The following is an 11,324-nucleotide window of genomic DNA, read 5'->3' on the forward strand; positions in this document are numbered from 1 at the left end:
TTGGATTGGGATATGGCGAATCATAGATTGGCAGTCTCAAAGCAACTACGTAAGCGGTTCAATGCATTCCATCACGAATTACACAAAAAGTATTTATCATACAAAACTCACGAAGAAGCGTTGTCATCTGGGGGTAGCATGGTCGACCCCATCGTATGGGATAAGCTGTGTGCAAGGTGGGGAAGTGAAGACTTCAAGGTATATGAACTTCCATTCAAAATAAAAATTCTATATAGTTAATAAGTCAGGATTTTCCTATCTTATAATGTAATGTGTTGGCTAACAATGTGTTTTAATGGCAGAAAATGTCAAGACAAAATCAGGAGAATAGAAAGAAGCTAACCAATAACCACACAGCAGGCCGCAAATCCTTTGTTAGGATACTGGAGGAGAAGGTATAATCTTTCAACTGATTTTTTATCCAGTCACTTGTATGGTCACAACCCTATTTCACTAGATAAATGTTTCTGATTGATCATAGCTAACTCCTTACAAATTCCACACTCTTGTAGCGGGCGACGAATGCGACTTTGGTGGAGTTTTATAAGGAGACTCACTGGTCGAAGAAGAACGATAAATTTGTCACCCCAGCCACTGAAGACACCTATGTGAGTGTGATCTTTATGTTAGGCTAGTTGTTGCACAAAAACTAAGGTTCAATTACTTTATATTTGAAAGCAATAAATTCAGGAGACATTATCTACACTTAACAATAACAAAATGAAAGTTTTCTCGTGCAGAAAAAGATGGTTGACAAACTGGATGATCTAGATCTTGAACAACGCACCAGCTAGGCAGCAGCGAGTGTGTTTAGGGAGGTACTTGGGCATAGACCAGGATATGCCCGGGGGCTAGGGGAGATGGTCATACCGGAGTCGAGCAGACAACGGGACCGTGAACGAGAAAAAGAGTACCTTGCCTTGGTTGAACAACACAAGAAAGATGCCGAGTCTTACAAGAAAGATGCCTTGAACTATAAGACGCAGCTTGATGAAGTGAAGGATGAATTGACTGCACTTCGTGAGAGGCAAAATGAAACTGATAACATGTTGAGGCAATTCTTACATAATTTCCCGTCTTTCACTGAGTCTCTCCAGTCTCATCGAGAGACTCAGTGAGCTACCAGTCTTATGGCATGGGAAGAGCTTTTTTGTGTATTTTGGGCACTTTTTGATGGTGGGAGATGGTTGGTGGCCAATATATATATATATATATATATATATTTGGTGAAGATGAAGGTTGGGAAACCTTTTCCAACTAGTTTGAGTCATTGGGCAGTTGAAAGGGTAACATAACCTGAAGGATTATTGTCGAGGCGTCGAGATGAAGGTTGATGGCATAGTTTTTTTTATGCCATTGCTTCTTTCTCCTAGATTTTTATTTTCTCTTCTTCAATCAATTAACTTATAGATGTTTACTTGCAAATGTATCCCTTTAGCATAGAGGATAATTTTTTATGTGTTCTTCTTTTGCAGATACCATGCTCCACACAAGGACGTTTATGAGTGGTTCAATAGGATGTGTTTTGATAAAGGGAGCCGAACTTCAAAAATAATGGCCAAACTGAGGGTGGTCAAGCAGAAGGTATGTTCTCATTGACCAGCTACTATTGGAGAACAACCCAAACGTAGTACTGCATCTCTATTAATTCTGGTAGTGGCTGAAAGGAACAAGGTCATTGTTGTGCCTACGTATATGCATATATATATATATATATATATACTTAGTCTCCGTCGTTGGTTACATTGTATACTATGTTATCTTGTGGTTTGTATGCTTTTTTGTATACTATTACCATGATACTAATGTTTAACATAATGTAAACCTAATGTAATGTGATACTAATTATGAGATGGGTAACATGGTAATAGTAAGTGGACGTACGGAAGATATGATTAAACTGCATTTAAAAACATAAAGATAATAAAAAAAGCGTATCAACTATGGGAGAATGCTCCCCGATGCTCTTAAGATTAACACCTAGCTGTCCACTTAGTTGACTGCTGGTTACTGAACATAGTTGATTTTAAATGGTTTGAATTGATGGGTCAGGTAATAGTATTTTGTGAGTTTTATTAAAATGTGTTGAAGTGTAAAATGTTGAGATAAATAAAGCATTTTCCTTATAGTAGGCTAAAGTCAACGCTTTCAAACTACTATATTTTTCTCTGCAATTTGGTAATCTATGGTGCAGTATTTTAATATTTTTCCTGTTCCTACAAAGCAAAGGGAAGCAATGTGCCCAGGGGCAGAAAGTATTCAAGTCCATTATCGCATCTTGATAAGAACAACCACAAACAGTAAGGCAATTCTTACCTTTCTCTTCTTTTTTGGATTTCCTTCTATGTTTAAACATGTGTGATTGTTTTAGAATTGCCACAGAAGAAGTCTTATGCAAAATTCTAAGATCAAATGGAGGATATGGACTATGTTGAATTGACACCCACCAATTGAAAATGCATGATGTCATCTCTTTAGAATTAGGAGTAGAGTCGGAAGTGGTCCCTCAATTAGTTCTATGCAGTCTTAAAAAACAAAAGACCATTCGGAGTATGTTTATAACTTGAACCCAAATCTACTCCCCAACAGCGAATAGATGGGAGACGATGCTTATGCTTGGGCTCAGGATGCACGGCCTCCATACTAAAAACTGCAGTAGTTTCTATCAATCTTCAACTCGGTTGTATTTGACAAATTAGATAATGAAATGGAGATAGCTAGAAAAGGTGCGAAGAAAATAAACCACTCGGTGTTCTCAATGTAAATTAGGCTTCTTATATAATTTGTCTAGTACCTTGGATCCTTTCTCTGTTTGCAATAAAAAACATGATCAGTACTGGTGTCTTTTTAGTTGTTTAACCCCCAAAACTCTTGAATATTAAAAACTCTTGTGAGCTTCGTTTCTGAGAAGATATGTTTGGATTTCGTAGTTTATATTTCTAATTTAATATTATTATTGAATCCTAATGAACATGGTAGATTAATCTGATATGATGGATAAGACTAATATATATAATTGGGAAAAAACTCAAATTCTGGTATTTGGAGAGGCTGAACTGTGTTAAGACTTAATGTTTTCTGTTTATGCTAATCAGGAAACTTTCATATCTCATCATGCTTGCGTCTCCCATTACTCACAAGAAGATCACCAACTGGTGCGTGCTCATGTGTGCATATTATTATATGTAAAGAACTGAGTTGCGATTGATTTTTCAGTGTTGTTGTTTGGAGGATTAACGCATATATATGACAGCCACATGGGGTTTGTGAATGACTGTTCTAAAATGCACTGCTGCAGCTAGCTTAGTGCTTCATGTATAGCATCAGACCTAATTAAAGAGTAGTAACAGGGATGAGTATATAGATGAAGAAAGATGGTTTCCACTTGGGAAATGGCAGGGCTAATTAAAAAAGGTTTCTAATTTTAAGACGGAATTAATTAATGGGTATGCATGATAATAAATAAAACATATGTATATATCCATCTTGATAAATAATTTGGTATTCTTATATAATGATGTATATATATATATACACATCAAAAGGGTTCCCGGCCAGTAGGAGATAATCCTCAAAGTCTGCACAAGTCTTTGTTATTTTATTACTCGGATCAGAAATAATGGTGTATCCAATATTTTATTACATGTGTTTAATATTTATATAATTATATTACATTGTATTCATGCTTTGTATGTTTTTACAAGTCTGCACAAGTCTTTGCATATGTTTTTAGAATTAGCTGAAGCGTGCAGTGTGTTCCTCAAGTAGTGAAAGAATGCAAAAAAGCACTTTCTTAAAGTTATTCATGTATAGGCAATAGTTCTGATTTGGTGCAATTGTATTTCAGCAATGGTTGTCCAGCATGCACCCACCAATATAAAAAATGGCAGCATGTTGTTTAATTTGTAGTTTATAGAGTTATTTATAAAAAAAATAGAATGGTATAGAATTATAATATAAAGATTATGATAGACATGTACATGAAGACATAGCATGTTGACTGGAAAATGCAAAACAAATATGCTTTTTTGTTAATGATGGATGTTGAAGAGTTCCAGGTATGAGTGTGAAGTATGCTTAATAATATTTTGGGAATCCAATGCTTAATTTTTTGTTTTTTAATAAGATAAACATGGGATTGTTTGCTACCCTCCCTAGCTAATCCTAAACCATTTCACCTAAATCAGTCATATCTACATCACTACAAAGTTCTCCATAAAGTCACTTTTTTTATGGAGTCAAGTGCAGTGGATTAGAATATTTATTTATAGTTGATTGCAAATGCAAAAATAATTCACTATACCACTAGATCAGATTGGTATTTTTGTTGTTATTGCTGATTGTGCATTAAAGATATACGACATAATCAAGAAAGATGGGAGCTCATTACTCCATACTCAAAGGGAAATTATATGTCAATATGTAATTGTTCAAATTACATCTGATTGGTTGGGGGATTGGTGTGACTTTGCAAAATGAGCTTACAGTCATGTCTTTAATGTTAAATAAAACATGTTTTTCACTAGATAAATTCAGCTCCCACTGTAACAGGAGGCAGCTACTGTTTATACACCATTTGTATTGACATTATGCTATCTGAGAATAATCCCAAATGGAAAAAGTTAGACTATTGATGAAGATTTTCAGCAACCAAGTTCCCTTGATTTCTTCTTTCTATAAAGTTGTTTAATAATACTAATACTTATGGCTTGGACTCACTTAATTTTTATTCTTGCAATCTTCAACCCCCATGCACGACTAATAAAGTTCCATATTCCTTTTTTTTTATATTATTTGGTTTTTTGCTGGATTAAGGGATAGGACTAGATCATGATGAGGTTAAGCACCATTTAGAATCTATTGTCTTTGTAGAGTGACTACTTTTGTCATTGACACCCCAAAATAAGCATATCTGAATTGAAGAGTATTCTTCTCTTCCTATCTCTACATGTTGGTCTCTATATATATGTTGCTGGTATTAATGCTTAAATGAATTTACCTCCTTGGGCAAAGTATAAGGTTATTAGTGGGAAGCTTAATTTGTGTACACACCATGTAAAATATTTAACGGAAAATAGTTCCTTCTTAGTGAATACTTGTATGCAAATATTTGGATTGGAGATTTCTAATATATTCTGCAGATATGAGGCCTGGAGGCTCAGTTCTTTATCACTTCCTACTGTCATTGTGTGATTTTTCTGGACTGCTCAAGCATAGGATAATTGCAACACTAATGTTCAGCTTTTCTCCTGTCCTTTTATTTCATTATATTTAAAAATATATGGTGACTGCCTTGGCATTCAGCTTGCCAATTTTGAATAATTGCTCAGTTAAACCAATTTTTTTGGGCTTTACAGGTGATTTCATTACAGAGGGACACAGAGTTGGTTGAAGGAGACAAGCAAAGGAATGGCTACTAGTCAAGTGAGATTAAATTCTTGTGTGTTATATATACCAGTCAACCTTCTTATGTTGATTTAAACAAATATTAGAATGTTTTGTTAACTATAACTGTGGTCAAACCATATATATAATTGTTATATAGTGTGTGCTGATATATTTTATCTATAACTGTCAGATTGGTGTTTGTCGAGATGGAAATGAGAAATATCCCACGAGTATAAGGGAGGTAATGCAATCTTGTAAGGAGGTGTTTTGCTGACCTCTCATGCCCAGGTGCATATTGTTAGATCTGACTAGATATAATTTATAAAGATGGAGGAGCAGTACAGCAAGCATATTGTGAATGATATATGTACTCTCTGCTATTTAGTAGTTAAGATGTAGTGTTTTGGCTTATGATTGGTCCACCACAGTGTATATAGCCCATAACAATATTTAATATCATTTCCCCACCTCAATGGATGAATTGAATGTCATTAATTTATGTAATTAGATGGAAATGGTTTGAGTACATTTGTCATGGAATCCTACATGTTCGGTCAGCCATATATAGTGGAAGTTCTATAGCATTTCCATCTGGGTTTCATGTTTCTAAGTATATATAAATAATATCATAAGGCATGGGTACTGCTGGATAAACACTAAGTACATAGCAATGAAACAATATTATTTTACTTGATTAAAGTGCAGTTTATTTTATTAACAGTATATCCTATTCCAGGTCAGTCACTAAAACAATATTAATACACTAAAGTTATAATTAATATTGTTTTAGTTACTGACTTGGAATAAGATAAATATATTGTTAATCAAATAAATTAAGGTTCCATTACATGAAGTATGCAACTGAAGTCAGCCAACGTCTCTAGGCGCAGCGAAAAAAAAAAAAAAAACACATTGCGGCGATTACTTAACCGTCGCAATACTCTAAAGCTGAAATGGGATCCTTGCGGCAAATTCTTTATATCGCGAGATAAACTCATTTGCGGCGAGTATTACGCACCGAAAAAGCCATTTGACATTTAATTATTTATATTGACACCAATCGTAATCGTTGCAGCTGAGGAAAAGCGGCGGAAAAAATAATATTGCGGCGATTACTTTTCCGCCGCAATATCTTGAACTGCAACGAATGTGAGTATCGCTGCTATGATCCGCGGTCAATTGCGGCGATAGTCTGATATCGCTGCGTCGAACTAGAATCACTTGCGGCGATTAATTGATTTTTTTCGACGCTAAATAGTCGCTAGTAATATTAAGGTGCGGCGATTATCTCCGAATTTGATACCATCAATTTCGGCGTTTGATTATACACTTTGTGGCGACAGATTATCGTTGCAATTGATAATAATTACGGCGAGTTTTTAAAGTCGACGAAACCGTTCTAAATTGGCTTGAGGATATCGTCGACTCGGCGGCGATTCAAAAATCGTCGAGATGAATCAATTGTAGCGAGAAGTATGGGTATTTTCGGCGGTTTTGACCGCCGGAAATGACTCTTTTTCTTGTAGTGAGCTAGCGCGCGCCTCAGACCAAGCTTTTGGGATATATAAATAATTCGATAATATATGGATCTAACAAATGTCATAATAATTAAATATTATATATTGGGTTTAAGTGCATCTACGACCTGACTAGTTCTTAATTAATTGAATTAATCAAAATTGGTTGAACTATATATATATTATGCTTCATCTTTTGTGCTCCAAAGACAGGGTACATGAACTTGGTTTGCCCCAACATAAAAAAATAGAACAATTAATATTGTAATTATCAAGTTGTACTTGAAATTAATCTTTCTAATTACTACACAAATTCATAGTATAATAATATGATTGACAGGGAATGATGAATCTTGCGTTGGTTGGTAGGTGTACTTAGTTGACCAAAATATTAATGTGTCGTACGTGTTTGATAGATAGTACTGTATATTTTGAAGCATGTATTGCATGTTTTTTTTGAAGATGCATGCAGTACTGATCATCATGATGACCATGCAGAATAATCATCAAATCCATATATTATATATAAGTCTCACGTTCATGTACATCATTTAAAAATATGTAAATTTATTTTTTTATCCTTATGTTTTATGAAATATAAAATATGAAGATAAAAAGATAAAATCATATATTTTTTAAGTAGTGTGTAAAATATGAAATTTATGTGTAGCACAACTCATATATATAAATATATATATATATATATATATATACATATTATCACTAAGTAATGTTGGTGTATTAATCCCTAAAACAACCACTAGCTAATGTTGGGTTGGACGCTAAAGAGAATCGTGATAAATGAATAAGGTTGACATGTACTACTGTAAAAGTGTTAGGGACCTCAGTCAAGTCCCTAAACACTAGATATGCCACGCCAATGGTAGTCTTAAAATGACCGAAACCTTGTCTCTCTCTTGCTTGGTCCACGATCAATGATGGTCACAATGGCCAATATGGAGTGATGAGGTTAAGTGTTTAGGCTAGAATGAATGTTTGGAATGATGGAAAAGGTCAAGGAAAAGTATGGCTAGAATGGTGGTAATGGAGCACAGCACTAGTGAGGAGCTAGGGTTGGCGCCACTTGGAATTTAGGGTTTGGAGTTGGAATGATGGAATTGGGTGGCTAGGGTTTAGGTTTAGGGTTTGGTAACAGAAATTAGGGTTGGACGGCAACATTGAATGAGATGGTCAACTATGGTTCCTCACATGTAGGAACACTAATTATGGTAAGTGTGATGGGCGGCTAAGGCAAGTCCTAATAAGACAAGTGGTTGCCAAATTGGACTTGGCTTGGCAAGAATGTGGTGATCGGCTAGGGCAACAAAAGATGAGCAATCAACTTATGGAAAGTTGACTAACACCTATGTTGGTCGACTACTAGGGCAAAAAGGATTTGGAAGACCAAAAATGTGAAGAACCTCAAGAACAAAAATGAACACTCAAGAACAAAGTGCACAACACTAATGAACTTGAATGAACGAAAGCATAAACAATAACAATCCAATATTTGGATTCACGAATTTCACCAAGTTGTAAGGAAACAAGATAAATGATTTACACCTATTCAATGGATTGCAAGGTGTAAACCTCTCTTTGGGGTTCACGAATTTCACTCAAAAAGTCCAAGTGCAATGGTACCAAAAATGATCTCTCAAACAATAGTTCCCTCACTAAGAGTTTTGCCAAAAGATTCTAAGGTAATTGCATAAAGTTCTATTTATAAGCAAAATAATTTGGAAACCCTCAATAAGTACCTTGAAATTAAATAAATAAATAAAATAAATGACATGATAGTGGTCATGGACCAAGTCTAGCCGTGACATGCATGGCCCATGATGGGCTAGGTTGGTGCATGGTGGTCTCGGGCTAGTCCATGGTCTAGTGATGCGGCATGGCTTGCTGATGGTGATCCATGGTGGTGCGCTGCATGGCCTAGGCTGGTGGCCTAGGCGCTGGCTGCAAGGGATGGGCTGGAGTCATGCGCTGGATGGCATGCCTAGTGGGCATGCCACTGGCCTGCTTCGCAAGGCACGGGCTGGAGCCATGCGCTGGATGGCATGCCGTGAGGCATGTCACTAACCTCGTTGATGTGCGGCAGGATGGTGGGCATGGGTGTACGCTGGCGTGCGGTTGGATGGTGGGCATGGGCGTGTGCGCGCGCTCGCTGGCTGGGCTGGCCGTGCGGCACATGGATGTGCACATGGCCTTGCGGCACTTAGGTGCATGCAGGGCCACGCAGCCCATTAGCGTGCGCACAGGCCTGCGCACTGGAATGTGCATGGGCATGCGGCGCGTTGTTGCGCGCCATGCCAAGCGCATGGGTTGTGCTGCGCGCTTGAGCTATGCTGCGCGCCTGGGTTGTGCCGCGCGCATTGCTGCACCCATGGGCGTGCAGTGCTTGGCTATGCGCCTAGGCAGGCCTTCAGTAGCCTTGCTAGCCCGCATGCTGGGCGCCCAGTGCGTGACCTCCCACGAGCCAAGACATGGTTATGGGCTAGCCAATGTGTATGTTCCCACCATGACTAGGGCATGTGCGGTATCTCTAGAGGCAACTTGACATGGGGGTCTAACAATCCCCCTCTCTTCAAGTATATCCTTGCCCTCAAGGATAAATTCAGGAAATCTCACCCTTATGTCATCATAATCTTCCCAAGTAGCCTCTTCTCTTGGAGCTTTACTCCACTTGATCAAAATTTGCCATACACTTTGCCTTTCTCTCCCCCTTGAGATAACCCTATAATTAAAAGCCTCTTTTGGTTGCAAGAGGATACGCCCTTCATCATCAAACTTGGGTAGCTCTTCCACAATAAGATTAGGGTCACCAATCCTCTTCTTGAGCACAGTTACATGAAAGACCAGATGTAGTTTGGAAGTTGGAGGAAGTTCCAACCTATATGACACTTCACCCAACCTCTCAAGTACCTTGAAAGGTCTATAATATTTCTTGGCCAACTTCAAGTTAAGTTTCTTTCTCAAGGTCATTTGGCCAAAAGGTTGCAATTTTAAATACACATAATCTCCCACTTCAAATGCAACCATTCTTCTACCTTCATCATAGTACTTCTTCATTCTTTATTGAGTTTTAGCAAGTTCCTTTTTTACCTTCACTAAGATCTCATCTCTAGTCTAGTGATCAATTCTTTCTCAACTTCATCATTCTTGGCTGTGCCCCTCTCATAGTTCACCAAAATTGGTGGTGCTCTTCCATATACCACTTCAAATGGACTTCATTGTATGGAAGCATGGAATGAAGTGTTATACCAATATTCGGCCCAAGACAAGTACTCCCCCCACTTCTTTTGTTCTTCATGACAAAAACACCTCAAGTATTGCTCAAGTGTTCTATTAACCACTTCCGTTTGCTCATCGGTTTGTGGGTGGTAAGATGAACTCGCCTTCAATTTGCTCCCTTGGAGCTCAAACAACTCCTTCCAAAAAGAGCTCATGACTACTCTATCACGATCCGTGACAATGCTTTTTGAAAATCCATGAAGCTTCACTACATGATCAATGAAAGCCTTGGCCACACTCTTGGACGTGTATGGGTGAGTAAATGGAATGAAATGCCCATATTTGCTCAATCTATCAACCACAACAAGTATCACCTTAAACCCGCCACTAATAGATAGCCCTTCAACAAAGTCCATGCTCAAATCTTCCCAAATTAAATTAGGAATAGGTAATAGTTGCAACAACCCGGATGGAGGTCTTGTCTCATACTTGGACTTTTGGCACACATCACACTCAGCTACAAGCTTCTTGACGGCCTTCTTTATGCCTTCCCAATAGAAAAAATGTTTTACACGTATGTATGTTCTCAACTACCCCGAATGTCCACCTTATTTACTATGATGGAAGTGATCAAGAATCTATTTTCTTGGCCACCATCTTTTATCTTGAACCCGATGACTCCGTCCTTTTGAGCTTCTAAAAGCTCCACAATTTCTATTGCTCTTGTATCAAGCTTTGTTGCCTCTCTTATCTTATCCCATATCCTTCATTCGGCCCCACTCAAGACCATCAAACTAGCTTCATCCTCTCCATGTACTTGCCATAATAATGAGCTCCCTTCTTTTCTACTAAGTGCATCCGCAACCTTGTTTTCTTTTCCCGGTTGATACACAATGTCATACTCAAAGCCCAATAACTTGACAAGAAACTTTTGTTGTTCCGGAGTTACTATCTTCTGTTGCAACAAGTGTCTCAAGGCTTGCTGATCCATGACTATGGTGAACTTCCTTCCCATCAAATATGGTCTCCATACCTTCACGGCATGCACAACCGCAAGCATCTCCCTTGCATAAGTACTCCAAGCTTTCTTCATAAGACCTAGTGCTTTGGAAATAAAAGAAATTGGTCTTTTTTCTTGGACCAATACAGCCTATATTCTCTCACCACTAGCATTGGTGTAGACTT

General features: G+C 37.7%; 1 long non-coding RNA gene across 2 annotated transcripts; it reads left to right on the top strand.

The window, feature by feature from the left end:
* The first annotated feature begins 811 nt into the window (after window positions 1–811).
* On the top strand, window positions 812–5,960 carry LOC108998025. 2 transcript variants are annotated; one of them, XR_001997266.2, is made up of 6 exons: window positions 812–1,329; window positions 1,476–1,584; window positions 2,225–2,300; window positions 3,096–3,155; window positions 5,358–5,424; window positions 5,579–5,960. It is a non-coding gene; the product is annotated as an uncharacterized LOC108998025 (long non-coding RNA). The 2 variants fall into 2 exon arrangements; XR_004801079.1 differs by having other exon boundaries at window positions 2,230–2,300.
* Window positions 5,961–11,324: the final 5,364 nt, after the last annotated feature.

The sequence above is a fragment of the Juglans regia genome, chromosome 3, assembly GCF_001411555.2.
Source record: "Juglans regia cultivar Chandler chromosome 3, Walnut 2.0, whole genome shotgun sequence".
NCBI lineage: Eukaryota > Viridiplantae > Streptophyta > Magnoliopsida > Fagales > Juglandaceae > Juglans > Juglans regia.